The following is a 27633-nucleotide window of genomic DNA, read 5'->3' as shown; positions in this document are numbered from 1 at the left end:
TAATTTGTTATCTTTGTAAGGTTCAGGGCCACATCGCCTCGCAATGTACTGCACCCCCGACACAGCAGGACAATGCACCAGAAATAAACCCAGACACCAACAAAGAAAACCAAGAAGACACCGTACAAAACAACATGGACTGCGAAGACAAAGACACTCGCAAAGGAATAGAAAAGATGATAGGACAGAAAAGGGCGGCGACATCCTCTTCGGCTAGCATGCCACACGACAGTACAGAAAATGACCTGGAGGAGACCACAGTGTTTAAGGGACCTCAGCAGCAGAAAAAGAGACTAAAAAAAGACGCTTACGCAGAACAAATGAAATCTAATGACGACAAGCTTCAGACAATACACACATTCATGAATAACCTGACAGAACCAACAAAGATTGAAGCAAGTAAAGTAGTTCACTTTTTCAGGAATGCATCAGGATGCAAAGACCCGCTGGCCCTTGTAGAAGAATTTACCGACGATATCGACCACTTCCTCGACTTACTGGCAAAACTGCACTCCCATTTCAAGGATAAGGGTATGAAACAGAGGTGCACAAAGTACAGAAATAGAATAGCTAAACAATGCATCCACAGGAAGCAACCACTAACAGAAGTCTCAGACACGGAGGAAAGCTGCACTGACAGTTCCCTCTCTAGTTTGAACTAACTTCTTCTACTTCTCTATCCTTTTCACTCCGCAACAAGCCCTCTCAACAATACTACAGTGGAACCTCAACGGCTACTTTTCACATCTAGTAAACCTTCAACTTCTTATTTCAAACCTTAGTCCGTTAGTTGTGTGCCTTCAAGAAACACACTTCACAAATCAGAAGGTGCATGTCTTAAGAACTTACCAAGCTTTCTACAAAAACAGAGCTATCAGGGAAAGAGCTTCGGGTGGAGTGGCGATTTATGTCAAAGACGACATTCTCTGTACAAAGATATCCCTTGAAACAACTCTTGAAGCGATTGCAGTCTCGCTGTATTTACCAACACAAAAGCTTACGGTGTGCAATGTTTACTTACCACCCAATGCGACTATCACCGTACTAGAACTTAGTATGCTAATCGAACAACTACCCAGACCATTTGTTCTTCTAGGAGATTTTAACGTCCACAATGTGATCTGGGGATCGAACCGCACTGACACTCGTGGAGAGATGTTAGAAAGCTTAATGGAAGATTACAATCTAGTTCTTCTCAATTCCGGAGCCAACACAAGACTCAACGCTGCAAATGGAACTTTCTCGGCTATAGACCTTACTCTCTGTAGTCCCACATTGGCGCCTAAAACTGCTTGGGAGGTAGAGCCATATTTGCACAGCAGTGACCACTATCCCATCAAGCTACACCTCCATGGATTACGTCATGCCCCAGACTCTCAACGTCAACCGAGATGGAATATGCAATATGCAGACTTCCAAAAATTTGCCGAAGAAGTCGATAAACAGCTACCGCTACTAAATGAGGAAGAAGATATAGACAACATACTGAATCGTTTCAACAAAGTGATACTGGAAGCCGCCCACAAACACGTCAGAAAAGTAGGCTATTTCAGCCCGCAAAGACTTCGTACCGTACCTTGGTGGAACGCAAAGTGCGCAGAAACAGTAGCACAGTGCAAAAGAACCTTCCACAAAATGAAGAGAAACCCTACAATTGAAAACATAATCAACTTCAAGAAAGCTCGGGCGAAAAAACGCTTTACATTAAAACAAAGCAAAAAAGAATCCTGGCAAGCTTATGTCTCAACTATCACATCGTCCACCCCCATCCGGGACGTCTGGAGCAAAGTAGGGAAAATTAGAGGAGTGTCCCGCAACGCATTAATCAGGGTGACTAATGAAAACGGAGATGTAGCAAGCACAAATGAGGAGGCTGCGGAGCTCTTAGCCACACAATTTCAAAATTCATCAAGCAGCTCAAATTATGATGATCGCTTTCTCAGCATTAAGGTTGAATCAGAAACAGAACGCCTTCCAACCATCGAACTAATGTCAGATCATCCGGATGACAAATTATTTACCATGACTGAGTTGGACGATGCCCTTTTAACTTCCCGTACAACAAGTCCTGGCCCTGATGACATACCACTCAGGTTTATACAAAACCTGTCAAGTAAAGGGAAGGAGAGGCTATTGCAAATTTACAACCTGATCTGGACAACACATCGCTTTCCTCAAAGATGGACCCAAGCGATAGTGTTACCGTTCAAGAAACCCAACAAAACAGACAGCATGCCAAGCTCATATCGACCAATTTCTCTTACGTGTAATATGTGCAAGGTACTCGAAAAAATGGTAAATCGGAGGCTTCTTTGGCGCCTAGAATCTAATAACCTCCTCTCAAAAGCACAGAATGGCTTCCGAAAACATCGCTCCACATTAGACAATATAGTAAACTTGGAATCCACAATCCGTAAAGCATTTGCACAGAACCATAAAGTCCTTTGTGTATTTTTTGACTTGGAAAAGGCCTTCGATATGACGTGGCGACATAGTATACTCAAATCGCTAAACAAATGGGGAATTCAAGGTCACATGTTCTACTTCATCAGGAACTTTCTTACCGATAGAGGTTTCCGTGTCCAAGCAAATGGTGTTCTATCAAAGCAGAGAGAATTACAGAACGGCTGCCCGCAGGGATCAGTACTTAGTCCATCCCTATTTCTGACAGCCCTGAATGATATAGGGCAGCATATATCTTATCCACTTTGCCACGCGATATATGCGGATGACCTCATAATATACACGACAGGAAAGCACATCGATCTACTAGAGCGGGAGGTACAACATGGAATTGACAGATTGGAATCCTGGACACATCAAACAGGGTACAGATTCTCAAGTGAAAAGACGAAATGCATACTCTTTAGCAAGAGAAGAGTAAACCAAACCTCCAAGCTGACACTCTATAGCCAGCCTTTAGCAGCTGTCCCATCTATCCGATTTCTAGGAATAATCTTCGATTCACGATTGAACTGGAAGGCTCATATCACCTCGCTACATGCAGCCTGTACTAAAGCTCTAGGACTACTACGTAGCTTGGCAAGTCAAAACTGGGGCGCAGATACTAAGACTCTACTCTCCATTTACCGGAGCCTAATTCGATCGAGGATCGAGTATGGACTAATAGCTTTCGGAGCATGTGCCAAAACAACGTTCAGGCAACTCGAGGTGATACAAAACGCAGCCTTACGAATTGCCTTAGGCGCCTTCCGCACCACCCCCACGGCTAGCATGCATGTCCTCTGTCAAGAGCCACCTTTAACCCTAAGACTTGAACAACTAACTCTTATTTATGCCGCGAGAGTATCCGAAAGAGCTGACACTCACTCAAATTATCGGCTGTTATTTACTCCGCACACTACCACCTTATACTCGGAGTCTAACCAGATACCCCCTATATCGGAAAGAATTCGCCGTCTCCTAGAAACTTACTCAATGTCGTTGCCTTCCTTCTACATTACTGAGCATACATCCACCCCCCCATGGACCATAGTTCGACCGAGCATCTTCCTTGACCTGGCCAAATACAAGAAAGCAGATATGCCACCCAGTCTTCTTGTCAACGCGTTTCACCAACTCCAGAACAGATATCCCACTTCAACCTTTCTATACACAGATGGATCAAAGATCGGAAAAGATGTAGGGGCAGCGGTTTTCTCACACAGCCACACAGCGCAGCTACATCTGGCCTTCTACAGCAGCATATTTTGTGCAGAACTCGTTGCCCTACTAAAAGCGCTTCGTATGATAACCGAAAGCGAGAAGTCTGAATTTGTGGTGTGTACGGACTCTTGCAGTGCGCTACAGGCTCTCCAGCACCTCTACTCAAACAATCCTCTCGTGCGGGAAATATCCGAGATCCGTCAACGCATTCATTTGCAAGGGAAGGAGTTGCGGTTCATCTACTCGCCGTCACATATTGGAATACGTGGCAACGATGAAGCAGACACACTAGCCAAGATGGCCGCAGCTGACGTAGACTCTCCATTAGCTGTCTACAACTTGATGGCAGACTTCACAGGATACATTAAATCGAAAATATGGGAAAAGTGGCAAACAGCGTGGAACCAAGTAGACAACCATCTCCATACAATTCAGCCGATCGTCAGGAAAAAAATACTTCTGCCAAATGACCGCAAGTCGCAGGTGGTGATCTCAAGACTCCGATCAGGGCATACCTCGCTTACCCACTCGTGGTTGCTGGACAAGAAAACCCGACCAACTTGCAGCTTTTGTCAACGGGAGGCCGCCACCGTACCACACCTGTTGCGCGACTGTCCAGCCCTTGTCGAACAACGGGGTAGATACAAGCTAGATACAAATGAAACATACACAAAGGTCTTCAACGACTGGCCCACACTCAGAAACTACCTGAAGGAAATAAACTGTCTGAGCAAAATATGATGAATGTAATACAAATTTTGTACATCACTAATGGCCATAGCAGCTGATGTGATGACTTTTCTTTTAAATAAAAAAAAAAAAAAAAAAAAAATATCGAGATGCGTAACTCATTGTTCATTTTTAAGGCCCCAAATTAAAAGAGAGGACATGATCGATAAATGCCGTGAGTGTGACAAACACAGAAGTATACACAATTTTAGGGATGTTTGTATCGTGTCAAACAGATTAACTTACATAGACTCCAAATTAAGTTAGATGGAAATATTGGCGCAACCGTTGTACGAGACAGTGTTTACCCCCACCACTTTTCGTCACACAAAAAGGTTGCCGATCAGAATTTCAAACCCCTCCCATAAAAAGTTTCACTTCAAAATAACGGGCCTTCAAATAAATTTATATTTAGAGTAGGCGTTGACGACGTTTTAATTCTGTTAACAGTGTAGATAATTTCGTAGGCAACCAATTATTCTTAGGAGTTACACAGGTTGCATAGTAAGTTTTGTCCCATTTCATATTGAAATTTTGACATTTGACATTCGTTCTCTTTCCCGTTTTCAGATTGAGTTGTGTTTGTGATTTTATTCGTTTTATTCCTCGCCTTGCGTACAAAAAATCAGTTCTTGTCAGAACTAAAACGAAATCTGCGTCAGTGTTTTACTGTTTTCCGAAATTTTTGTGAACAATGGCTTTCACTGAACAACATAAAGTCTTCATGGTAATGTCTTACTTTCGAAATGGTGTGAAAATCGATGGAGTTTGGCAGTATTCCCTTGCGTTATGTATGGAAGAGTTTGGAGAAGAATTCCCAGACATTGCAGTGAAATATACGCAGTTTCGACAAACTTTAAACATTTCCTTAAAGAATTTCCAAGAAGATAGATCTGTGGGACGAAAACCTGGAAGCAGCAGGCCAAAGAAAAGAACTCCAGAAGTGATTGAAGAGACGAGACAAGCAATGGAAGAAGCCCCAGGCACATTTATCACAACAACTTGGTGTGTCTGTTGGTACCTGTCATTCAATTGTGAAAAAAAATCTTCACCTATTCCCCTACCGTCTCACATCTGTTCAAGAATTACATCCAGCTGATCTCCCCCAAAGATTAGAATATTGTCAATGGTTTCTGAATACTTTAGATGTTCACCTTGATAGAACCTTTTACACTGATGAAGCCTACTTCCATCTTAGTGGATATGTCAACACTCAAAATACAAGAATGTGGAGTTCAGAAAATACAAGAATGTGGAGTTCAGAAAATACACATTTTTTCATTGAAACACCCCAGTACCCCCAGAAAGTAGGGGTTTGGGCTGCTATTAGCCAACGCAGAATTATTGGTCCAATCTTTTTTGAAGGTAACAATTGTAATAATGTTTTAGTAATTAAATAATAATCAATGTTTTTTAGGAAATATCAATGCTGCAAGATACAGAAATGAAATTTTGACTCCATTTTTAAATCAGCTACATGATGATGAGTTAGTTTATGGCTACTTTCAGCAGGATGGTGCTACAGGTCATACCACAAGGGCTACAATAGATTTTTTGGCCGAATTTTACGACAACAGAATTATCAGCCGTAATACACCAAACAATTGCCCCCCTAGATCATGTGATCTCACTCCTTGTGATTTCTTCTTCATCAATTCAATTCTTCAATTTATGAAATTAATAATAATCCTATTGTTTTAAAAAATGTAACTACATAATGCAATTAGACGAAGGACTAGGTTGTGTTTACAAGAACAGGGTGCACATTTTCAACACTTACTCTAATTATGTATAAAATTTTTCTCTCCTATTGTGTGAGGTTATGTGCAATACTTAATTTACAATTCTTATTAATGTTTTCAGCAATGTTAATATTATGTTCTCATTTATGGTTTAAAGAAACAAATGAATTGATACGACTAACTATTTGTCAATTTGCTTAACGTGGGTACTTTCAGACTGTCTGTTTAGTTCCATGTTCAGTTTCAGTTTTCATTCAATATAAATACTGACACCGAATGGAGAATATGAACTAACCGTGTAACATCCCATTTACTTGTTCTCTTTATGTTAACAGTTACTTGACTTTGGTGCTTATGAAATTTTGCGATCTAATTCGACTTTCCATTCGAATTTGGGGTATTTTTCTCCCGAAGATTAACTAAAATTTGCAGCAATGCCTCACAAAGATTTCGAAAGCTGAAACATCATCTTCCGTATATTGGCGAAAAGCCATTAGTTAGCAAATAATTAGTGATTGGAATAATGTTTGGATTATTACTATCCCTCCGCCACCTGGCGGCACGGCAATTTTGCCGGAGTACATACACTATTACGGATATTACTATCAAGTAATAGTGCAGTGCTTATCAACATAATTACCGGCGTCTCACCTCCGCATTTTGACTTTGTTGTGTATTATGTTCTGTGTCAATGTTAAGGAATTTCCTCACGATATGACATGAGTATAATAATATACCTTTTTGAATTTCAACTACCAATGTGTTCCCTAAATCCAGAATTTTTAAATTTTTAAAAAGAGGTTGCGGTACTATTATTTATTAATGTGAATTTCAATAATCTGAGATGAATGCACTACCAAAATTAAAAATATTTTCTAACCTAATTTTATTTCGTTAAATGTCAGACCAGACGATTCTTGTGTCATTTTCTACGCTGTAAAAATGTTGCAAACAATTGAACTTCCATAGGTTGCTCTAAATAATAATTTATTTGAAGGGCCGTTAGAGATGGGCTAAAGAGTTTTTTTCCTGGTAACAGTTCCAATTGTTATTGTTCCGTGCTAGTAACAGTTCCAAATAACTGTTATCAAACACTAGTTTATTAAAAAGTTACATATGCGACCTAGTATTTTATTTAGTTGTTCTTGAACTTGATACTGATAACTCGACGCTAACGAGTATAAGTTTACGTACTATGTACGGTGGCGATCAATTAATTTTAAACACTAGTGTCATCGTTCTGTCATATATTCTAAAACGACCCTTAAGTATTAATTTTGATTTGTCTCAATTTTGAAAATGTGAATGACAGATTTGCCGACAAAACATTCAAGAAGTTTTAAAAATTAGACAAATTAATAAAAAAATATTAAAAAAATAAAAAGTTAACATTTTAAACGGGTGGCATATTGGCAAATTGTAGACAAATCATTCATACGACAATTTCAATAAAGCCTGATTTAGAAGTACTTATGTATTTTTTTTATGTGATAGAAAAATGACGTCCAAAATTTAATGATCGTAATAGTACCTACTACTGAATAAGAGTACTGCATTACTTTTGTAAAAATACAATGTCCCGTTCTGCTAAAAAATACCTACATCAAAATTCCAAATGTAGTAATTACAATAAATTGTAATAATGGTCAATTTCATTGATGACATTTATTGACAGAACTACATGGCTACTTGAAAAAGGGTAGTGGGGTGCAGGAAAATTTATATGTAAAAAATTCCAAAGCTAACTAGATGACAAACATTTTGTTCGACACTGTATAAGTGTAGAATAAGTCTGATTTTTTTCATCAATGATTACTTGAATTTGGAGTTTGTTCCTATAGAAGTGATTGTTGCAACAATTGTATCCTTAGGCACAAACTATAACTTAGTGTTAATCAACCATTGAAAAACTTGACGTTAAATTTCAATGCAGAAAGTCAATTGTAATTTATAAATCGAATTTATTTAAGAAATAATCTTATTATACAAAAAAATTATCGGCGGTGCGTCGGTGTCTACAAAAGTGAAAAGACCTGTTCCGTGTTCTCAGCAGAAAATAAGAATTCGTTGATCATCATTGATGCAGCTTGTTTTGTTTTCTTTATTCAGCCATTTATCTTTACTGAATTTCAGTCATTTTCTGTCTTCTAGATCGAAAGTGTGTTGTGTGTACGTACCAAAGTAATTAAGCAAATTTTTATTTTTTCCTCAATATGAATTCTGCCAAAAGGCGTAAAACTAGCCCGTTGGGGGGCGTATTTCACTGAGTTAAGTGGAAATGAAAAAATGGCAAAGTGTGATATGTGCGGTCAGAAATTGTCTTATAGATCGTCAATTTCAAATTTAAAAAAACATTTGGATAAAAGGCACCCAACAATAAATTTGAAACTTGATGAACGATGTGCAAATTCAAGTCCAGTGCCCTCAACATCAATTCCAAATACTAGTGAGATTATCTCAGATTCACAACCCAGCAACAGCAATAATGTGCAACCCCAAACCAGCACTAGTATCGGGACCAATAACACTAACATTATTGTACAACCTGGCAGCAATTCTTCAAAGTCTAAACAAGTACATCGTATATCATCATTTTATGTGCCCAAAAAAGTTTCGGAAGGTCAAGCAAAGAAAATAGATAATCAATTACTCAAGCTTTTCATAACTGACTATCAACCATTTTCAATTGTTGAAGACAAGGGATTTGTAGAATTTGTGAAAGCGCTAAATCCATCTTATCAGTTACCCGGAAGAAAAGCAATTTCCAAAAACATGATACCGGCATTGTACGAACGTTACTTGAATACAGTTCAAGAAAAAATGGACAGTGTTAAAAGTGCATGCATCACAACAGATTGCTGGACATCAAGGAATGTAGATAGCTATTTAGCAGTAACGGCACACTACATCACGGAAGATTTTTCTCTAAATAGTGTTTTAATTGGATTTTCCTTAATTACTGGTTCACATACAAGTGAAAATTTAGCGGAAAATATGAAAAACATGATCGCAAAATTTAAATTATCAAACAAGATATTAATTGCAGTTACAGACAACGCTTCCAATATTAAAAAAGCAATAAATAGTCATCTTCAATGGAAACATTTTGGTTGCTACGCACATACATTAAATTTAATTGTCCAGGATAGCTAAGAGGACGTACAAGAACTTGTCAATAAACTTAAAACAATTGTAGCGCACTTCAAACGTAGTACAACAGCTAATGTGAAAAATTAATAGCCTACCAACAAAATTCAGGTCTTTCAGTGCCGAAAAAATTAATTCAAGACGTTCAGACACGTTGGAATTCAACATTTTATATGTTAGAAAGATTTGTAGAATTGAAAGATTCTGTTAAAATTACTTTGGCCTTAATTAATAAAAATTTGCCTGTTTTGAGCGAAACTGAATGGTAGTAATAACAGAAATAACAGTCAGTAACTATTAATATTCCGGAACTAGAGTACCTAGTTGTACTGTTATTGAAAGTTAAAAGTTATCGAATCAAATAACCGATAACAGTCATATTTTGGTAACAGTTATTCGCTGTCACTGTTACCGTATTGGAACAGTTCCAAAGTAACAGTTACGTTATTTTTGTCCCATCTCTACTTCAAAAATGACAATAAAGCTTGAACTATATCGAATTTTTCAAAACTGACAGAAATTTGATGTCCCACTTTTTATGCTCCCAATAGTACACTTCTGTTCACTGAAAAAGCATCCACTTACATTTTGATTGTGTAAATCAGATTTACCATTACCTGATGTCACTGTCATTGTCAATGACAGGTAATTGAAATAATTCGATTTCAATCAGTAAAAGTATACTTAATGCCCTCTCTAATGTTACTGTTATCAACATTATAGGTATTATTCTTTATTTTCAAGGTTTATTGTGGGTTCTTTTAAGTCTGGTATAATAAAAATTCGTTTGTAACTTAATATGAGTAAACATGGAAAGAAACATCAAGTAAATTTACACAGCCAAAAAATCGCAAAAATCTCTCTCAAGACTTGTATGCTTTTTCCGTGAACAGAAGTATACAGTATCATATTTGTTACTCTATGTGCACTTTTCCCACCATCTGCAACATTTAATATTAAATAAATTGTTATTTCAACTTCCAACATTGTCAATTAACCAACCTATAAACGAAGGGATGCCGTCGAATATTGCACTAATCTTGCTCTGTTTGATAGTTGTACTTTCAGTACTCGTGTTTGCTTCATTTCAACTTATTAGCCAAGGTGAACTGCACCGTAACAGAAGTGTTACTTAAGTATACCTTATATTGAGTGGTACCTAAACCTCAACTCAACTCAACCTTGGTCAAATTCATCAAATTGAATTAAAAATGTCATTTAAATGTTGCGTACCAAATTGCAACTCAAATTATGCGTCTTCTTCTACAAAAAGCCAATTTGGAAAGAGATTTTAAAAATCGAAGAGTGAAGAATTCGCAAAAGTGGCCATGCTTGTGCTAAACATTTTAGGGGAACAGATTTTAATGGGGACAAAATGAAGCGACTTGTGCCAAAAGAGGTGCGAATAACTTATAATTACGAAGAAATTACCTACATTTTGGGAATAAATAATCTAAATTAGTAATGACGCAATCACTGGGAAAAATCTTTTGGCTTTAAAATCAAATATTGAAATGAAACTGGGAAGCAAGTTACAAGAAATGGGGTGGGATTTAGACAATGGGAGAACAAAGTTGTTATATTTAAATTGGAAATGCCCACCTCGCGTTAGTTTATAACCAAGCAGTTTCAATAGGCAACGCGCATATTTTAAATACAGCGCCCCCTAGCAACGACCATTAAACTATTCGCATATAATCCGTCTATAATCGAGTCAGTTGACAGGCGCAATTTTTGGTAAATTATAAGAAATTTTTGTGTTTTGTCAAGGCGATCTTCATTTACCAGGCCATGACACTGACCAAAGACAGTGTGCTATGGAATGGCTTACCACAGTCTGGCAACATTGCTTCACCAACATTTGGTGAAAAAATTCAAAATCCACTAAACCTGTCATTGGATTTACATTTGTTAAATATGAGTGTAATAATTTTACGACAGTTCAAAAATGCGTTATCGCATTGTAATACATAGTTTAAAACCACCTTGGAGACATAAGAATAACGGTGCTCATTACTGATAATATTTCAGATGTTCTGCTGTGTTCCGGGCTATTGAAATTGAAATTGTTTGGTTAAAAACTAACGCGAGGTGGGCATTTCCAACTTAAATATAACAATTTTGTTCTCCCCATTGCCTAAATCGCACCCCATTTCTTGTAACTTGCTTCCCAGTCTCATTTCAATATTCTTTTTTAAAGCCAAAAGATTTTCTTCAGTGATTGTGTCGTCATTTCATTACTAATTTTGATCATTTCTTCCCAAAATGTACCTAATTTCTTCGTAGTAGAAGTTCATTTTGTCTCCATTGATATCTGTTCCCCTAAAATGCTTAGCACAAGCATGGCTACTTTTGCGAATTCTTCACTCTTCGATTTTTAATCTCTTTCCAAATTGCCTTCGTTTCCTCATTTGATGGAAACTTAAATACAGGTAGGTACCTATGTAATTTGAGATGCAATTTGGTACGCAACACTTAAAATGCGCTTTTAATTCAGTTTGACGAATTTGACCAAGGACTTGTCAAAATTTATTTTAAATGTCGAATTAGTTTCAACATTTTAGGAACATCGTAGGTCATGGAATGGCCTACCAGGGAATGTGGCAACGTAGCCAGTGTCCTGGCCTGTAACTATAGACCGCCTTGGTTTTGTGGATTTGTTATCACGGTGAACAATGGAAATAAAAATACGTTTTGGATACGAATGTATCAATTTTGATCATCGGTCAGCAGCATCCGAAAAAAAGGGTGAAGCTTTGTAGCTGCAGGTCATGTTCTTAACGTAATTGAAAGAAAAGTTGGTGATTCTTCTTTTCTCCAGGGTAGTGTTGTAAGGCAGACAAGTGTTAGTGCGCCTCCTTATTCGGTAGAGATTGAAGTAAGTCGTCTGTCGAACAGCATAACGTCAAAAAATAAGATCTATCTTTGTAGATAAATGGAGAGAGGAATGTAGTAAAAGCTACATGTAATTGTATTGCCGGTGTGACAGGTGGATGCAAGCATATTAGTGCCCTTGTTTTATTTGTCAATAATGACTCTGCACAGAGTAAAACAAGCCATGAAAATGCATGGAAAGGGGCTGTTGCATCGACAAAAAAGGCAAGTAGTGCAAAATATAAGAAAGGCAAAAGAATTGCTGATATGTATCCACCTGTCACAAGGAAGAACGTTTACCAGGCACTGGAATTACCACCAAGGCAGAGCATCCCCAACTAAGCGCTCCAAATTATTTTGGCGCAGGAACACTCGGTGGAAAATGAGAATGTTTCTGATGACAGGTTGTATACATTAATAATATTTATGACCACATTATATCAAGGTCCAGCAATTTTATATAAGATGTCAAGTATTTGCAATTTTTTTTTCGTTTGTGCTGCTTTTTTGTTTTGTTTTTAGTGATCACAATATAAAACTTGAAGACCTGATAAACCAAATATTTGAATTACAAAAATCTAATACAGAACTTTTGGAACCTGAGTTGACATTTCCCTCTGATTGTTGCGAGCAAACCTTTAAAAAAGTTTTCATATGTGATGGACGTGACCTGTGTTTGAAAACGGGAAAAAATAAAACTTTGTGGAAGGAGGAACGGAAGTTCAGAATTACAGCTTCTAGGTGATGTCAGTAATAATGTAGACATATTATATTTTAAACAATATCTTTAGGTGCTACGCCCTATTTACATATGGGCAAAATAAAGAAAGGAGTGAACAGGAATGGTGTAACAAAATTAACAATTTTATAAATCCTCGTCCTTTTGAAAACCCAGCTACCAAACATGGACTCAAATTTGAAGCAGAAGCCAGAACTGTATTTGAAGTTGTTCACAAAGTGAAAGTTTTTCAGGTGGGACTTGTCGTAGATCAGTCCAGGCCTTGGCTGGCTGCTTCACCCGATGGTGTAATTATTAATACTGATGGCACACCAGAAACTTTATTAGAAATAAAATGTCCGCATCTTGGTAAGAATGCTGTTTTTCTTAATAAATACCACTGTAATATTTTTTGTTTTATAGGCCGTTCAATGTCAGTAGCAGAGATACTTGAAAAAAAAATGCCCACAGTACATAAAGAAACAAACAAATGGCGATTATATTTTGAGAAAGAGACATATGTACTATGCCCAAGTACAAATGAATTTATTTATTTTAGGTTTGAAAACTTGCAGTTTCATGTGGTATTGCTCTGTAGATAAATCATTTAGAATTATCAAAATTGGAAAGGGTTCTGAATTTTTTAAAAAACTTGAAACAAAGCTCTCTTATGTCTTTTTTCAAAAATGATAAGTACTAAATATATGTGAAAAAATGAAAAAAATAAATAAATGAAATTTGTTCCGGTAGAGCTTTTTTATTAATTGTTTTATTTTGTAATAATTGATTTAGATAGAAAGGGTGGACGTGGGTGGCCGGGGAAAGTACCCCGGAGCCCCGCCGCACCCTCAAGGGAGAAAAAATGAGCCGACCGCAAGGTACCCGATAGGCCCGTAGGGGTAAAAGGGGAAAGGCAACAAACAAAAAAAAAACAAAAAAAATTGATTTAGATACATGATGGCACTGGTTGAGAAAATTAATGTTACACTTCTTTGACATTAATGTATGTGTTAATGTATATTCACATTTTTAATTATTGGTGTTTGAAGATTAGCAAGAACACAACACATAAAAAGTACATCATCAATGATAGGTAACATATCATTGGTAAAATTATTTATAATACCATGTATTTTTACTCGCTGAATCGCTCTTTCAACATGTATTCTTATACTTGCAACACTGTAAGTTTTTTCCACTTCCTCCTCAGTTAGTCGTCCATCATGGACAAACGGCGGCATAACAATTATAGCATCTTCACATTTAACTCCTGGGAAACCTTTGTCGGCTAAACATACATCGTCTTTTTCCAAAAGCGTTAATATTCCACAATTGTTAGTTATAAAACCGTCACTTAAACGACCACCATAACGTTTAGAAATAAATGACACAAATCCGCAAGGGGCAATGCCAATCAAAAACTTCGCAGTGAAAGTTCCTTTATAATGAGAATATGTAAAAATGCGATTGTCAACAGATCCTGGTTGCTGAATTCGTATTTCCGAACAGTCAATGATGACCCGACATTTGGGGTAATTTATCTTAAACGATTCTGGCATACTGTGTGAGACAGTTCGTCTGTCAGGCCAAAAAACATACTTTTGCATTTTCTGTGATAGTTCTTCCAATGTTAAGTTGAATATCCGTTGAACAGTAGATCTATGGACACCAAATAACACCCCCAATGCAGAGTAGGAAATACCCAGCTTCATTTTCATTAAATATAGTAATAACTTATCACTCTGGTTAATTTTTTCATTTCCCTGTAAGACAATGTTTAATAGCCCCAAAATATGCGTAAATACTGTGAAAGTAACACCCGTTAAACTGCTCAGCTGTTCATCTGTTTCTACTGATGATAAACCATGGAACCCTTTACATATATCTTCCCCAGCATTTGGACCTACGCTTTTTTCTTCATATTTTTTTATTCTGTTACTTACTATATTACATGATGTTGCAACTTCATTGTGATCGTAATATTGACACTCAAATAAAAAACTGCTGTCGACACTACCCAAGTTAACTTCAGTGCAGAAATGTTTTACTTCTTGATGATTAACTGCATCATCATTACAGTCAATTTCAGGTATTTCAACAACTGGGTATTTAGTGGATGTTGATGGTAAAGGAAAGTTCTTTACATTATTTCTTTTGATATGTCTGTCAAACCTTGTAACTTTGCCATCAGAATTAATATTTTTTTTCTTATATACCTGACATACCAAAAAATTTGTTAAAACAAATACTAAAAGTACCTAAATCAAATTGCACTAACCTCAGGAAATATTGTAGGAAGAAATGCTGGATTGTGGGGATGATTTGATTTCTCATTGCCGACGAAATGTTGACTGCAAATTCTAGAATGCGGTTTGGGTTCCCAACCTTCACGACAATCGTCTGACCTGTTAAAAGTAACCTCAAACCTTCCTTACTTATTTGAATGCACTTATTATGCATACTTACTCCTTTTAATAGCGTATATCCATTGTCTTCGACGTTCTAGTTCATGTGGTTTAGAAGGAAAGCTATAAAACTTAACACTTTTGTCCGTGTTGGAGTAGTTATTATGACATCCCACAACACAACAATTCGTGCAACTTACGCGATAATTAACGCTTACTTTAGACGGCTCCATTCTTCAATAAGATATTGTACCTACAGGATTGGACCGAATTGTGAAAATTATTACAAATAATCAGTTATAATACCACGAGTAGTCAAAGATTGTCGAGTATTTTTGTGGTGGTATCACGAATGGTCATTCGCTTTATGAACACCATGAGTGCGTAGCACGAATGGTGTTCAAAAGCGTAATGACCATAAGTGATACCATCGGAAAAATATTCTACTATCTTTGACTACGAGTTGTATTCAACAGACTATTCAATGAACCAAATCAATGATTAAAATAAAAATTTTCAAAGCTAGTTCGCAAATCTGCGTTACACATGATTTCATTGTTCAGTTAACTTCGTAAGAAAGTAATAATTTCTTTGAATAAAAATAATAATCAAGGTTTGTTTAAAATATTCACCTCGACCACTAGTGGAATAGTCAGTTATATTTTCACGAGTGGAATATTCGCTGGAATTTTCTGTTGCTAGGCTACGAAAGTACATGTCTGCTCTTTTATTGGTTAATATTTGAAAAATAACAGGTGAATTGAATAGTCAATTATAATACCACGAGTAGTCAAAGATTGTCGAATATTTTTGTGGTGGTATCACGAATGGTCATTCGCTTTATGAACACCATGAGTGCGTAGCACGAATGGTGTTCAAAAGCGTAATGACCATAAGTGATACCATCGGAAAAATATTCTACTATCTTTGACTACGAGTTGTATTCAACAGACTATTCAATGAACCAAATCAATGATTAAAATAAAAATTTTCAAAGCTAGTTGGCAAATCTGCGTTACACATGATTTCATTGTTCAGTTAACTTTGTAAGAAAGTAATAATTTCTTTGAATAAAAATAATAATCAAGGTTTGTTTAAAATATTCACCTCGACCACTAGTGGAATAGTCAGTTATATTTTCACGAGTGGAATATTCGCTGGAATTTTCTGTTGCTAGGCTACGAAAGTACATATCTGCTCTTTTATTGGTTAATATTTGAAAAATAACAGGTGAATTGAATAGTCACACTAATTGAACAAACTTCCAACTTACAGAAGCTGGATGGATTGCAATTACTCGTAAAATATAGGGAATTAAGGCCAAATAATGCAAATAAACGTTTTTTCCTCACTTACGGCCGTGGTCAATGCATAAATTCGCCAATAGATATAAACACATTTGGCAAAATGCCGTCGAAAATAGCAGAATATCTGAGATTGGACATTGCTTCCGGAGAAGTTTAGCTACACTTCTTGCCAACCTTGGGGGTGACTTGCTATCACTAAAACGGCACGGGGGGTGGAAACGCTCAGCTGTAGCCGAAGGTTACCTAGAGAACTCCCTCCATGGCCAGAAAATAATTGCAAATACCCTGACCCATCCTGTAGCTTCCGTATCTGAAGTTCATCGTTCAGAAATTATAAATGTTACAAGGTCTGTAGTATCAGTACCAACTCAAGTTGCTCCAGTTATTTCGTTTAGCAACTGCACTAATTGCACCATAAATATGTATAATAATAGTTTTGCTGATTAATTATTTTGTTATGTTTATAACTTCCAATAGTTCATCAGCATTTTTGATCACATGTTCAAATCTGTCCAGATGTATCATTATTATAGTGAGGATAATCTAAGTACATTATCCAAGTGAGAATAATTATAGTTTGTATTTTGTTTTAATTTTTGTTTAGTGACAACGTATTTTTCAATTTCACAGTAAGTGTCATCAATTGTTGAAAATTAACGAAAAACGATTCAGTGCGGTATCCGTAGATGCAATTAGTCCTCAAATTAAAGAGAATAATAGTAAAAATACATTAATTAGTGATAATTCTGTATGAGAAGCAAGAAGTTACAAACTGGAAGAAAACACCTCAGTCCCAACATTGGCCAACATCTTGAAAGACTGGGGTTTTAATATGAAACGGTGCAACGGAGAAGATTATAAAGAGGCCGTTATTAAAACAATGTGGAATAAAACCGCCAAATTAATGTAAGATTGGTAAGCGTTATAATAAAAGATATTTTTTTTGTATTTTTTATTTTGTACTCATGAAAAAATAATCCTCCGAATACCCCTCGAGAGTGAGAATAAATTGAAAATAATTTTCCAGATTCTTTCTCAAACTTGTTGCCAAATGGCAATAGCCTGGCAACAAGTTTTCGAAAATCTCGAATTATTTTCAATTTATTCTCACTCTTTTGATATTATTACAGAAAATATTCCTAAACAATAAATTAATGTCAATACCATAATATAACCTAAAATGTTAATAGTTTAATCGACTTACCTTATGGATTTAACTATAAGCGGTGCCCTAAATGAAGTGATCGCAAAAAACGGCGCGATGACCAAACCTAAATATACAGGGTGTTTGGGGTATAAGGTAACAAACTTCTCCTGTGTAAAGAACTGGACAAAATAAAACTTTTATTCTAGTAAAAATTTTTTGTCTGTGTTATATCAGGGGTTCCCAAACTGGGCGCCGTGGAGAGTAATCAGGGGCGCCGCGAGGCGCTCCTATTTTCTCTTCTCCGGAAACTTAACTTATATTCGCAATAAACAATTCAAATCATGAAAATTCCAGATACTTTGCCGAAGCAGACTTTTTGTTGAAACTAGCCATTTGTGCGATATATTTGACTGACTGAATGCCTTGAAATGGTCTATGCAAGGCAATACCATGCACATCTTGAAACTATTGGAGAAAATTGAGGCGTTTAGGAGAAAACTGCAGTTGTGGATAAGAAAAATTAATGAGGATGGCGGTCAAGATTGTTTCCAGAAATTGCATCAATGCGCGGCCTCTCTAATGAGCTCGTTGCCTCACAAGACTTGCTGTCCCTTTTCACGGAACACCTTTCGAAGCTTACTGAATGGTTTGCAAAATACTGAAAATCTACGGTGTTCAACACCTGAGTATAAAAAAAAATTACCACAAATGTAGTTACGACCTAACCTAAAAATTTGACGTCGCTAATGGAATAAACGTACAATTCAGTCTTACTCTAATCGCACGTGCCAAAGCGAGATGCATAGTGGGACGGACTTAATAAAATACGTACAGGAATCCAATAGCTTGTTTTACATTATGTTGAAAAGAGATAGCAATATAACAGTTGCTCTGCTTATTAATTCATCCATCCGACTATAAATAAAAAACGAACTTTAATAGCTAGTCGTTGTTGGGCACAAATGCCATCTGATCTTTTCCCTCGTGATATTTTTTGTGATACTAAGCTCAACAGGTGTTCAAAAACTGGCACTGTCATACGGGTGTATTTAAAAAATTGTCCTGGATCAGCAGTTTTCCTTTGTCTATTAATTGGTCTTGTTTTATACCGGGTGTAGAATGGATTTTGGTACGGTGCGATCAATTAATAAATCGAGTCGGCGTGTTACCTATGGCAACCCATGCTATAGCATAGGCTCCAAAGCAAACTCGACTTATTTTTAAAATGATCACTCGGTACATAGGCACTTTACGTGTAACAGTAAAAATCCTCGAATATTGGCTCCCCTAATTATTTTCCAACAAAACCTTAATACAAAAGCTGTAGAGTAAAAAAAAATTACCTATTATAAATCCTTTTGTAATTTCTTTCTAACACCTTCTGGTTAAGAACACGTCATGAAATGATCAACGACCTTGTTACACGAGCTCTAACATCTGCCGAAATTCCTTCGATTCGAGAACCAAATGGATACTATAGAGAAGATAACAAAAGACCAGACTGTATAACTTTAATTCCTTGGTTATGCGGCAAACCTCTTTTATGGGATGTAACATGCACCAATACTGGCTCAATCTTATAATAATAATAATAATAATAATAATTTTTATTCGTGTTAACATTATGTTTTACACAAGTCAAGTCAAGACGATTCGATTATCCTCAAAAAAAGCAGGAGCTGCTCGTCTACCAGAAAATTTAAAGAAATTTAAAGAAATCAAAATACCTAACTATGGAGACTAATAATAATTATTACTATTTTGTACCTATCGCTATTGAGACTATGGGTCCTTGGGGTGATGACGCAACAAAAAAAATTAATGAGATTGGTGAAAAAATACACAAAATTACAAATGAATTAAGAGCAACTTCTTATTTGATCCAAAGAATAACTATTGCAGTACAACGGGGTAATGCAGCGTCAATCCTTGAAACAACACAAGATTCAAATAATGAGAAATTAGAGGAAATATTTTATATTTTATAAAATCAAAATTACATCTTGTTATTATTATTACCATTGTTAAGTTCAATTTGAAATAATAGTAGTTTATTTGACGAGTTTGTGTGTAAATTGGGCCTCTTTTGGCACGAGTGGGCCATTTTAAAACGCGAGTGAAACGAGCGTTTTAAAGGCCCACGAAAAAAGTGAGTTTTTGACATTTTTAGTTCGTTATGTTTAAAAAATCGCAGTAGGCATATGCGACTGAGCAGGTTGTTGAGTAAACACTCAGCAGATGCGGCAAACATACAGAAATCAAACAGCGTCAATCATTTTAATTTGTGTGCAACGATTTGGAAGGTACTAATTTTCGAAAGGACCCCTGCAATTCGAAATTCTGGTAAAAAAAGCGCCACTGATCAAAAACGATGGCAGATAAGTGAAAACGACCTGTATAAATTTGATTCATAATTTAGCATAGAATTCAAAAATTAAATCAAACTGGGTAGGTTCCGTTTAAAAAAACATAACTTTAGTGTTTTTATAATATTGACGCGCACTGTATATATACCGCAATATTTTCCGAATGTGCAGTTGAAGCGTAGCTATCATCTAGAAAAAAGTAAAAGTTGATATCTTTAATAACAAACAAGTTATCGAGCTTTTTCGCAACTGGCTCCCCAGAGAAAAAAGGGAGCCTTAGGATGAATATATTCACGTGTATTTTGAAGGAAAAAAGTCCAATCTCAAATAATAACCGAGAAAAGACATTCTAAAGTTGACCAATCAGAGTTTAGCATCATTAAGGTGGAATAATCGCAATTTTGCGTTGCCTGGGTTTCCTTTTTATCCGTAAACCTCTATCGTGTGTTCAAATGGTACATAATATACTATCGAGTGTTCGAATGAAATCCTGGGCTGAGTAGGCGTTGGAAAAATCAAACCGTTTGTAACAGTGTAGTCTGAATTTCCCGCCGTTTGACATGAATGACATTTGTTTATGTCATTGATCTACGTTTGTGGTTTTTCGAACTTCGTCTTTTGTGGTCTCCCAGTGCTTTCGAGAATTTCAATAGTTTGATTTTCGGTTTTTTTAAAACCCAGCCAAGGTGTGTTTACAATGGTTTTGTTACGAGAACATAAAGTTTTCATGGTGGAAGCCTATTTTCGAAACGGAACAAAAGTTAATGGCAACTGGGAATATTCTGTCAGTGCATGTTTTGAGGAGTTCCAGGAACGATTTCCGATTGTTGCAATTGTGTATGAGCAATTTCGACAAACTCTCCATCTTTGTTTAAATAATTTTCGAGAAAGTGGTACTATTGGACGAAAAGAAGGAAGTGGCCAAGTAAAGAAACGTACTCAGGAAGTAATTGGGAATGTTCAACAAATAATGGAAGATTCACCTACAACTTCAATTCGGCATTTGTCACAACAGGTTGATCTTTCTGTTGGAACTTGTCAAAAAATTTTAAAAGAAGATCTGCATTTATTTCCATATCGGCTCACCGTTGTCCAAGAGTTACATATAAATGACTTGCCCCAAAGACTAAACTATTGTCAATGGTTTTTAAACACAATAGCTGATGATGTTTTAGAAAAAACATTCTTTACAGATGAAGCATATTTTCATTTGTCAGGCTACGTAAACTCACAAAACATGAGAATGTGGAGTTCACAAAATCCACATTTTTTTACTGAAGCTCCACATTACCCCCAAAAAATTGGAGTTTGGGCTGCTATTAGCCAACGTAGGATTATTGGCCCATATTTTTTCCAAGGTAAATTACTGTAATCATTTGTTACTCATGTTTATTATCTCAAACATATTTGCAGGCAATATCAATGGAGAAAGATATCGTGCTGAAATTTTAACACCGTTTTTAAATGAACTTCATGATGATGAACTAATTTATGGGTATTTTCAACAAGATGGCGCAACAGCGCATACAACTGGCGCTACAATAAACTTCTTATCCAATTTCTACGCTGACAGGCTTATTAGTCGAAACACACTCAATAACTGGCGTCCCAGATCTTGTGATCTCACACCCTGCGATTTTTTTTTTGTGGCCATTTCTGAAAAATTCCATTTATAACACCCCCATAAATGATCTGGCAGAACTTCACAACAGAATACGGATGAAAATTGATCAAATAAATGAAGATCCAGTGGTTCTTGAGCATGTCATCAGAAATGGAGTTAGAAGGCGGGCTACGCTATGCTTACAACAAGAGGGTGCACATTTTCAGCATTTATTGTGAACGTCTGCAATAAAAACTCATATTTATGTCAAGTTGTGCTTTATTTAGATCTAAACATTTTTCCAGGTAATTAATTTACCAAAAAGTTCTCCACTTCCCAAAATTAGTAAAATCTTGCTGAAATAATCTCCAGACGCGTACTTGATGTTTATAATTTCTGACATCGTGGGTTACTATCCAATTTTAAAACGCGACAATTTACATGGTGAACCACTGGAAAGGAAACGCTGTGCACGTGTAGGTACAGTTTTGGCATTTCCAAGTTTCGTTTCATGGGTACCATCATATGCATTGAGATAAACAACTTTAATAAAATCCCAGACACTGTGCTTGAAAATGCCCTAATTGGAACATCAGCTCTGTTTAATCGGAACATAATTGAACATGTTTGTTTTCAGCAAAGGATGTCCTTCGATATTTGCTTCGAGAATTGGAATCGTTTGTTACTCTATTTTTAGTGAACAACATTGCAAAGAACGAACAAAAACAGAAATATTTTTTTGTTTATACATTTTAGGTTAGCTGTCAACATGCTCTAATTACTGAATTATAACTGTCAATCTACACTTTAAAAAAGCACAACAATTGACGGTTTCCAACGCCTTCCCAGCCCAGGATTTCATTTGAACACTCGATATCGCAATTTTGCGTTGCCTAGGTTTCCTTTTTATCCGTAAACCTCTATAATTCTGTCCATTAGATTTGGTCCACTACATTTATTAGAATGATTGTTTACGTCAGTTTGACATTTGTTATACAATTTCGCTGCGATATTTAATTCAAGTGTATCATTTAACATGTATTCTTCCTCTGAGTACGTAGATATGATTCTTACTTTTGCGCGATGTGGGAACAATGCACGTGAAGCAGTAAGGTTGTACCGTGAACAATTTCCACAAAGACAAAATCATCCGGATCATAAAACAATCCCGAAATTAATCGCTCGGGGTCGAGAAACGGGTCAGATGCAGCCAGTTCAAAGAAGAAGTTGGGGGTGCTTCAAGAAATGTAAGGACTGTCGAACACGAGGAAGCCGTATTGAATGTCTTTGAGGAAGACGGCACCCGGAGTATTCGAACAGTTTCTCGTGAAATGGGTTTATCCAAGAGTTCGGTGCAGAGAGTTCTAGCTGATAATAGGAGGCATCCGTACCACTATACACGAGTACAACATCTTCTGCCAGAGGATTATCCAATTAGCCGAGAGTTTTGTCTATGGTTAATAAACCAAAACGATGCTCCACACTTCTTGTCACGGATTCTGTTTTCTGATGAGTCGCTATTTTGCCGGTAAGGTTATTCCAATTATCACAACCTTCATATCTGGGCAGACGAAAATCCAAGAGAATTATTTCCCAGAGGTTTTCAACATAGGTTTTCTGTTAATTTGTGGACTGGGATATTGGGCGATCATTTGGCAAGTATAAGTGTGGTGGATCCTTCCATTTGTTAAAATTCCGAATCACCTGCTCTAGATTGGACTGTTTGAATTCCCCGCAAGATTATCGCATAAATGACTGGTTCCAACATGATGGTGCTCCTCCACATTTTAGCAGAAACGTTCGGGAAATTTTGGATAACCAATATCCACAGCGCTGGATCGGTCGAGGAGGACCGCATCATTGGCCTGCCAGGTCTCCAGATCTGAATCATTTATCGGCGGCCCATAAATTCAGAAGCTGATCTGAGAGTTCGAATTCAGGAGGCTTTTGTTTCAGTTACTGAAGAAATGATAACTAACGCTACTACAAGAAGTTTGTTACGTAGAGCACAATTGTACATACAAATGAATGGTGGTCATTTCAAACATCTGCTTTAACATTATTACCTACTTAAATAAATGGTTCTTTTTAGAATCGTCATTTTTATTGTTTTATTTCGAAGTTATTATCTTTTGCAATTGTCCAGTCTTGATGTTGATGTCAGATAAACGTCAACGAATTTTTATATCGGAAAACATCAAAATTCCAGTTGCCCAAACCACGGCTTCCTAGATTAGAAAGAGACTTTTGTCTCTTATACGGCTGCGTGAGTTCATGAAATGTCTGTTTTTTCTAGCTTTTTCTATACTAACTCCCTCTATTGATCCGTTTTGTAAATTTTTGAAAATTCGCGGTAGTAATTTAAACATCACAGGAGACGGGTGTTAAAAAGGATTGATGACACGAATGACAAAATAATGTCACCAACACTTTAATTGTCACTGTTTCATTCTGCGTGTTTCATTGACAAATATTTTTCTCGTAAACTGCTAAAATATGTCTGAAATAAGGAAATGTTGTGTAAATAATTCAATTCACATAATTGGAACAACATTTCGTATCATGGCTTTCCCGCAAATTTGAGTTTGAATTTAAAATGGAAACAAACATTGATTAATTATACTGGTAAGGTGTAATTATCTTCATATACAAGTAAGTATAGGTATTAACATTGTTGCACTGATATATGTTTAGATATTCCCAATTTAAAGGAATATTCACTCGTATGTAGTGAGCACTTTAAGCCTAATGATTTTCGTTCGACCACGAAGCGGCGAATGTTAGTTACAGGAGCGATACCTTCTATATTTAAGGTATATTTATCATCATAAGAAAACCAAATTTTATGTTAATACAATTTTAGTCTTCAAATGATGATATGAACATAGCAACTAATATTTTGGAAAACTTTGGATGTTCTTGTGAAATCGGTACTCAAACGACAATCAAGTCTAACACTATAAAAGACTTGTTTTATACAAAATTGTGTTTGGCACAGAAATTGAAGCGGTTGCAGATTCGCTACAACAGACTCAAAGAACAAGTAAGAGTAAGAGCGGAAAAAGACAAAAATAATTCAGACTGGAAATGTATGCAAACAATTAAAACTGATGCCGCTAATATGAATCCCCGAGCCATATTTATTTTGGACCAAATTAAGAATTATAGCAAGAAGGTTCCAAGATGGTCAGAATTAACCATTCGCCAGTGCATTGCGTGGAGATATTCTTCCCCAAAAGGATACGAGTTTCCAAGAAATCTGCTTTTCAAACTACCCTGCAAATCAACATTAAGTAAATACTTTGGTACAGGAAATGATAACTTAATCAAACACAGACTAATGTGTGAAATTAAAACCTTGAGAGCTTCTGAAAAAGTTTGTTCTTTGGTGGTTGACGATATGGCTGTCAGAGAAAGCATATCTTATTCGAAAGCAGAGGACCGTATATTCGGTTTAGAAACAATAAATCAGTCCCAGGATAAAATTGGAGCTAAGCCAGTTATCGCTAATCAGCTTCTTTGTTTTGTAATATATGGATTGTCAACAAAATACATAATACCCGCAAGCTACTTTTTTCATAGGCAATTGACTGGGAAGGATTTATATAAACTAACGTTGGAAGTGTTGAAGATGCTTAGTGAGTGCGGGTTTTTTGTCATTAGAATTGTAGGGGATAATCACAAATCCCACGTTGCACTGTTTAAGCATTTTGGAAATGGCACACTGGAAAATGTAGTCCCGCATCCATACAATCCCGGACTTAAGTTTTTTTTGAGTTTTGACTATTGCCACCTAGTCAAAAACGCACGGAATTTGTTTTTAGATCATGACATGGCTTCGTCTGATGAACAAATTTCCGCAAATTATTTAAAAGAACTCTCAGATATTTAAGAAGGTCTAATAACAAAGCCTGTCAGATATTTAACCAGAAAACATCTCTATCCATCCAATTTTGAAAAGATGAAAGTATATTTAGCAGTGCAAATATTTTCACCACGGGTTACTGCATCATTAGTATACCTTGCTGACCATGGTGGCGAAGAGTTGGCTCATTTTAAGGATTGCACTGCAACTGTGAAATATATGGAAACTATCTATAAATTTTTCCAGCTGCACGACGTTAGCAATAAAACCCAACATATTCATCAGAGAGATGCTAATACTGCTCCCTATAACAACATTAACGATGCTCGACTATCATGGTTAAATGGAGAATTTATCCAATATATTAATGATATACAGTCCAGTTCAGAAAATCTCGGAATTAAGGGATTAAGCAAAGAAACAGCTGAAGCATTAATTTTTACTGCAAGAAGCACAAGTTTATGTATTAAATATTTAATTGGCGATCTTGATTTTTTCTACGTTTTAACAAGAAGTTTTAGTTCGGATCCGGTGGAATCATTATTTGCAAACGTCAGACTTCGTGGTGGTTGTAATGATTTAACAGATTGCAGAACAGCTGAATATGCTCTCAGACAAATTTTAAGAAGTGGTCTGATAAAAACTATAAATAATAGTAACGCAATGAATGGAGTTGAATACACCAGCAATGTAAAGCTTGACGTTAATTCCGACTATAATGATAATCATGAAATTGCCATAATTCTAAATGACGAAATAGTAGAAGATTTAGAAAATTTAACTACATTTAGATGTGATGTCAGTTCACGTGATATAGAATCAGCAGCTACAGCATTTCTATGTGGATATTTAATTATGAAGGTTCAAGAATCTGTGAATTGTGATTTATGTTTATCCCTCTTACGAAGCTCCTCTCTTGAAAAAACAAATGCCTTGTTGGAACTTATTTACAATCAAGATCGTGGAAGACTAAATTACCCCAATGAAAAATTTGTAGCTTTAATAATATATGCCATTCAAATTATGGTAAAAATTCTGCCTAATCTTCCAACCAACAAGGTCGACTTCATTTTAAAGAATGTATTTGTATCTTACCTTTGTAATAACCCAATTTTTCAATGCGAGTATCATTTTAAGTTGGTATGTAACATTATAGTAGCCAAATTAGTGCCTGCAGTATTAAAAAATTATTGTAATTTAGAAGCACAAAAAATTAAGAAAATCAATATTAATACCAAAAAGAGAAAATTATTAAAATTAAAATAATCATCCTATTAATTAGTTTTTTTTTACAATACATTGTTTCAATATGCAAAAACGGCGTTTTTTATTTGGTTTTACATTGCACTGTAACATAACTGATTATTGTTAAATTGAATAGTAGGCAACCAAATATGCAATGTATTGTGTCGCCCTCACAAAAACAGAAATAAGGCCTCGTACTAAAAACTCACGCGGCCGTTAAGAGACAAAAGTCTCTTATTAATCTAGGAGGTCGTGGCCCAAACATTTTATTGATTTGTGCGATATCATAGATTTTTTGTTGTTGTTTAGCAACCGATCGGATTTTTTAGTAATACCTGAGGACGAGTTTCCGGGAATGGTGAAATTAAAAACTTTATAACTCGGTAATTTGAGCTAGCAGAAAATTTACTTTTGTTGTCGGCACATGCCTGTTTTCTCTGGGGAGCCAGTTCTGGGACACCTGTATAGGCACTTGTAATATTGTTTTTGTGCAAACAATGCTAGTGTCATGCTGGGATCCAAAGAAAGTGTAAAACACTATCTGATTAATTCAAACAAAAATTTAATAACTAATGGATGCATTTGTCACACAATCCATCTCATTGTTGCAGCTGCCTCAAAGAATATTCCTGACAAAGTCGAAAATTTGTTACAAAATATAACTTCATACTTTTCAAGAAGTCCTAAACGGCAACAAACTTTGCTTGAATTTCAGCAATTCATGAAGTCTCAGCAACTAAAAATTTTAAAACCTAGTACCACCAGATGGTTAGCTCTTTGTGATTGTGTTGAACGTATTTTACTGATGTGGGATGTTCT

At 36.2% G+C, this 27633-nt stretch overlaps 1 long non-coding RNA gene and 1 pseudogene across 1 annotated transcript; both read left to right on the top strand.

Annotated features, from left to right (window-relative positions):
- The first annotated feature begins 12066 nt into the window (after nucleotides 1-12066).
- Nucleotides 12067-13729, top strand: LOC138137120 (uncharacterized). The gene is made up of 4 exons (XR_011161561.1): nucleotides 12067-12162; nucleotides 12216-12899; nucleotides 12950-13245; nucleotides 13300-13729. It is a non-coding gene; the product is annotated as an uncharacterized lncRNA (long non-coding RNA).
- Nucleotides 13730-20625: 6896 nt separating this feature from the next.
- Nucleotides 20626-21975, top strand: LOC138140183 (uncharacterized; annotated as a pseudogene).
- The last annotated feature ends 5658 nt before the right edge of the window (nucleotides 21976-27633 follow it).

This window comes from Tenebrio molitor, chromosome 1 (genome assembly GCF_963966145.1).
Source record: "Tenebrio molitor chromosome 1, icTenMoli1.1, whole genome shotgun sequence".
NCBI classification, from domain to species: Eukaryota; Metazoa; Arthropoda; class Insecta; order Coleoptera; family Tenebrionidae; genus Tenebrio; species Tenebrio molitor.
Note: the sequence above shows the minus strand (reverse complement) of the source record. Positions and strands in the feature narration are given on the sequence as shown.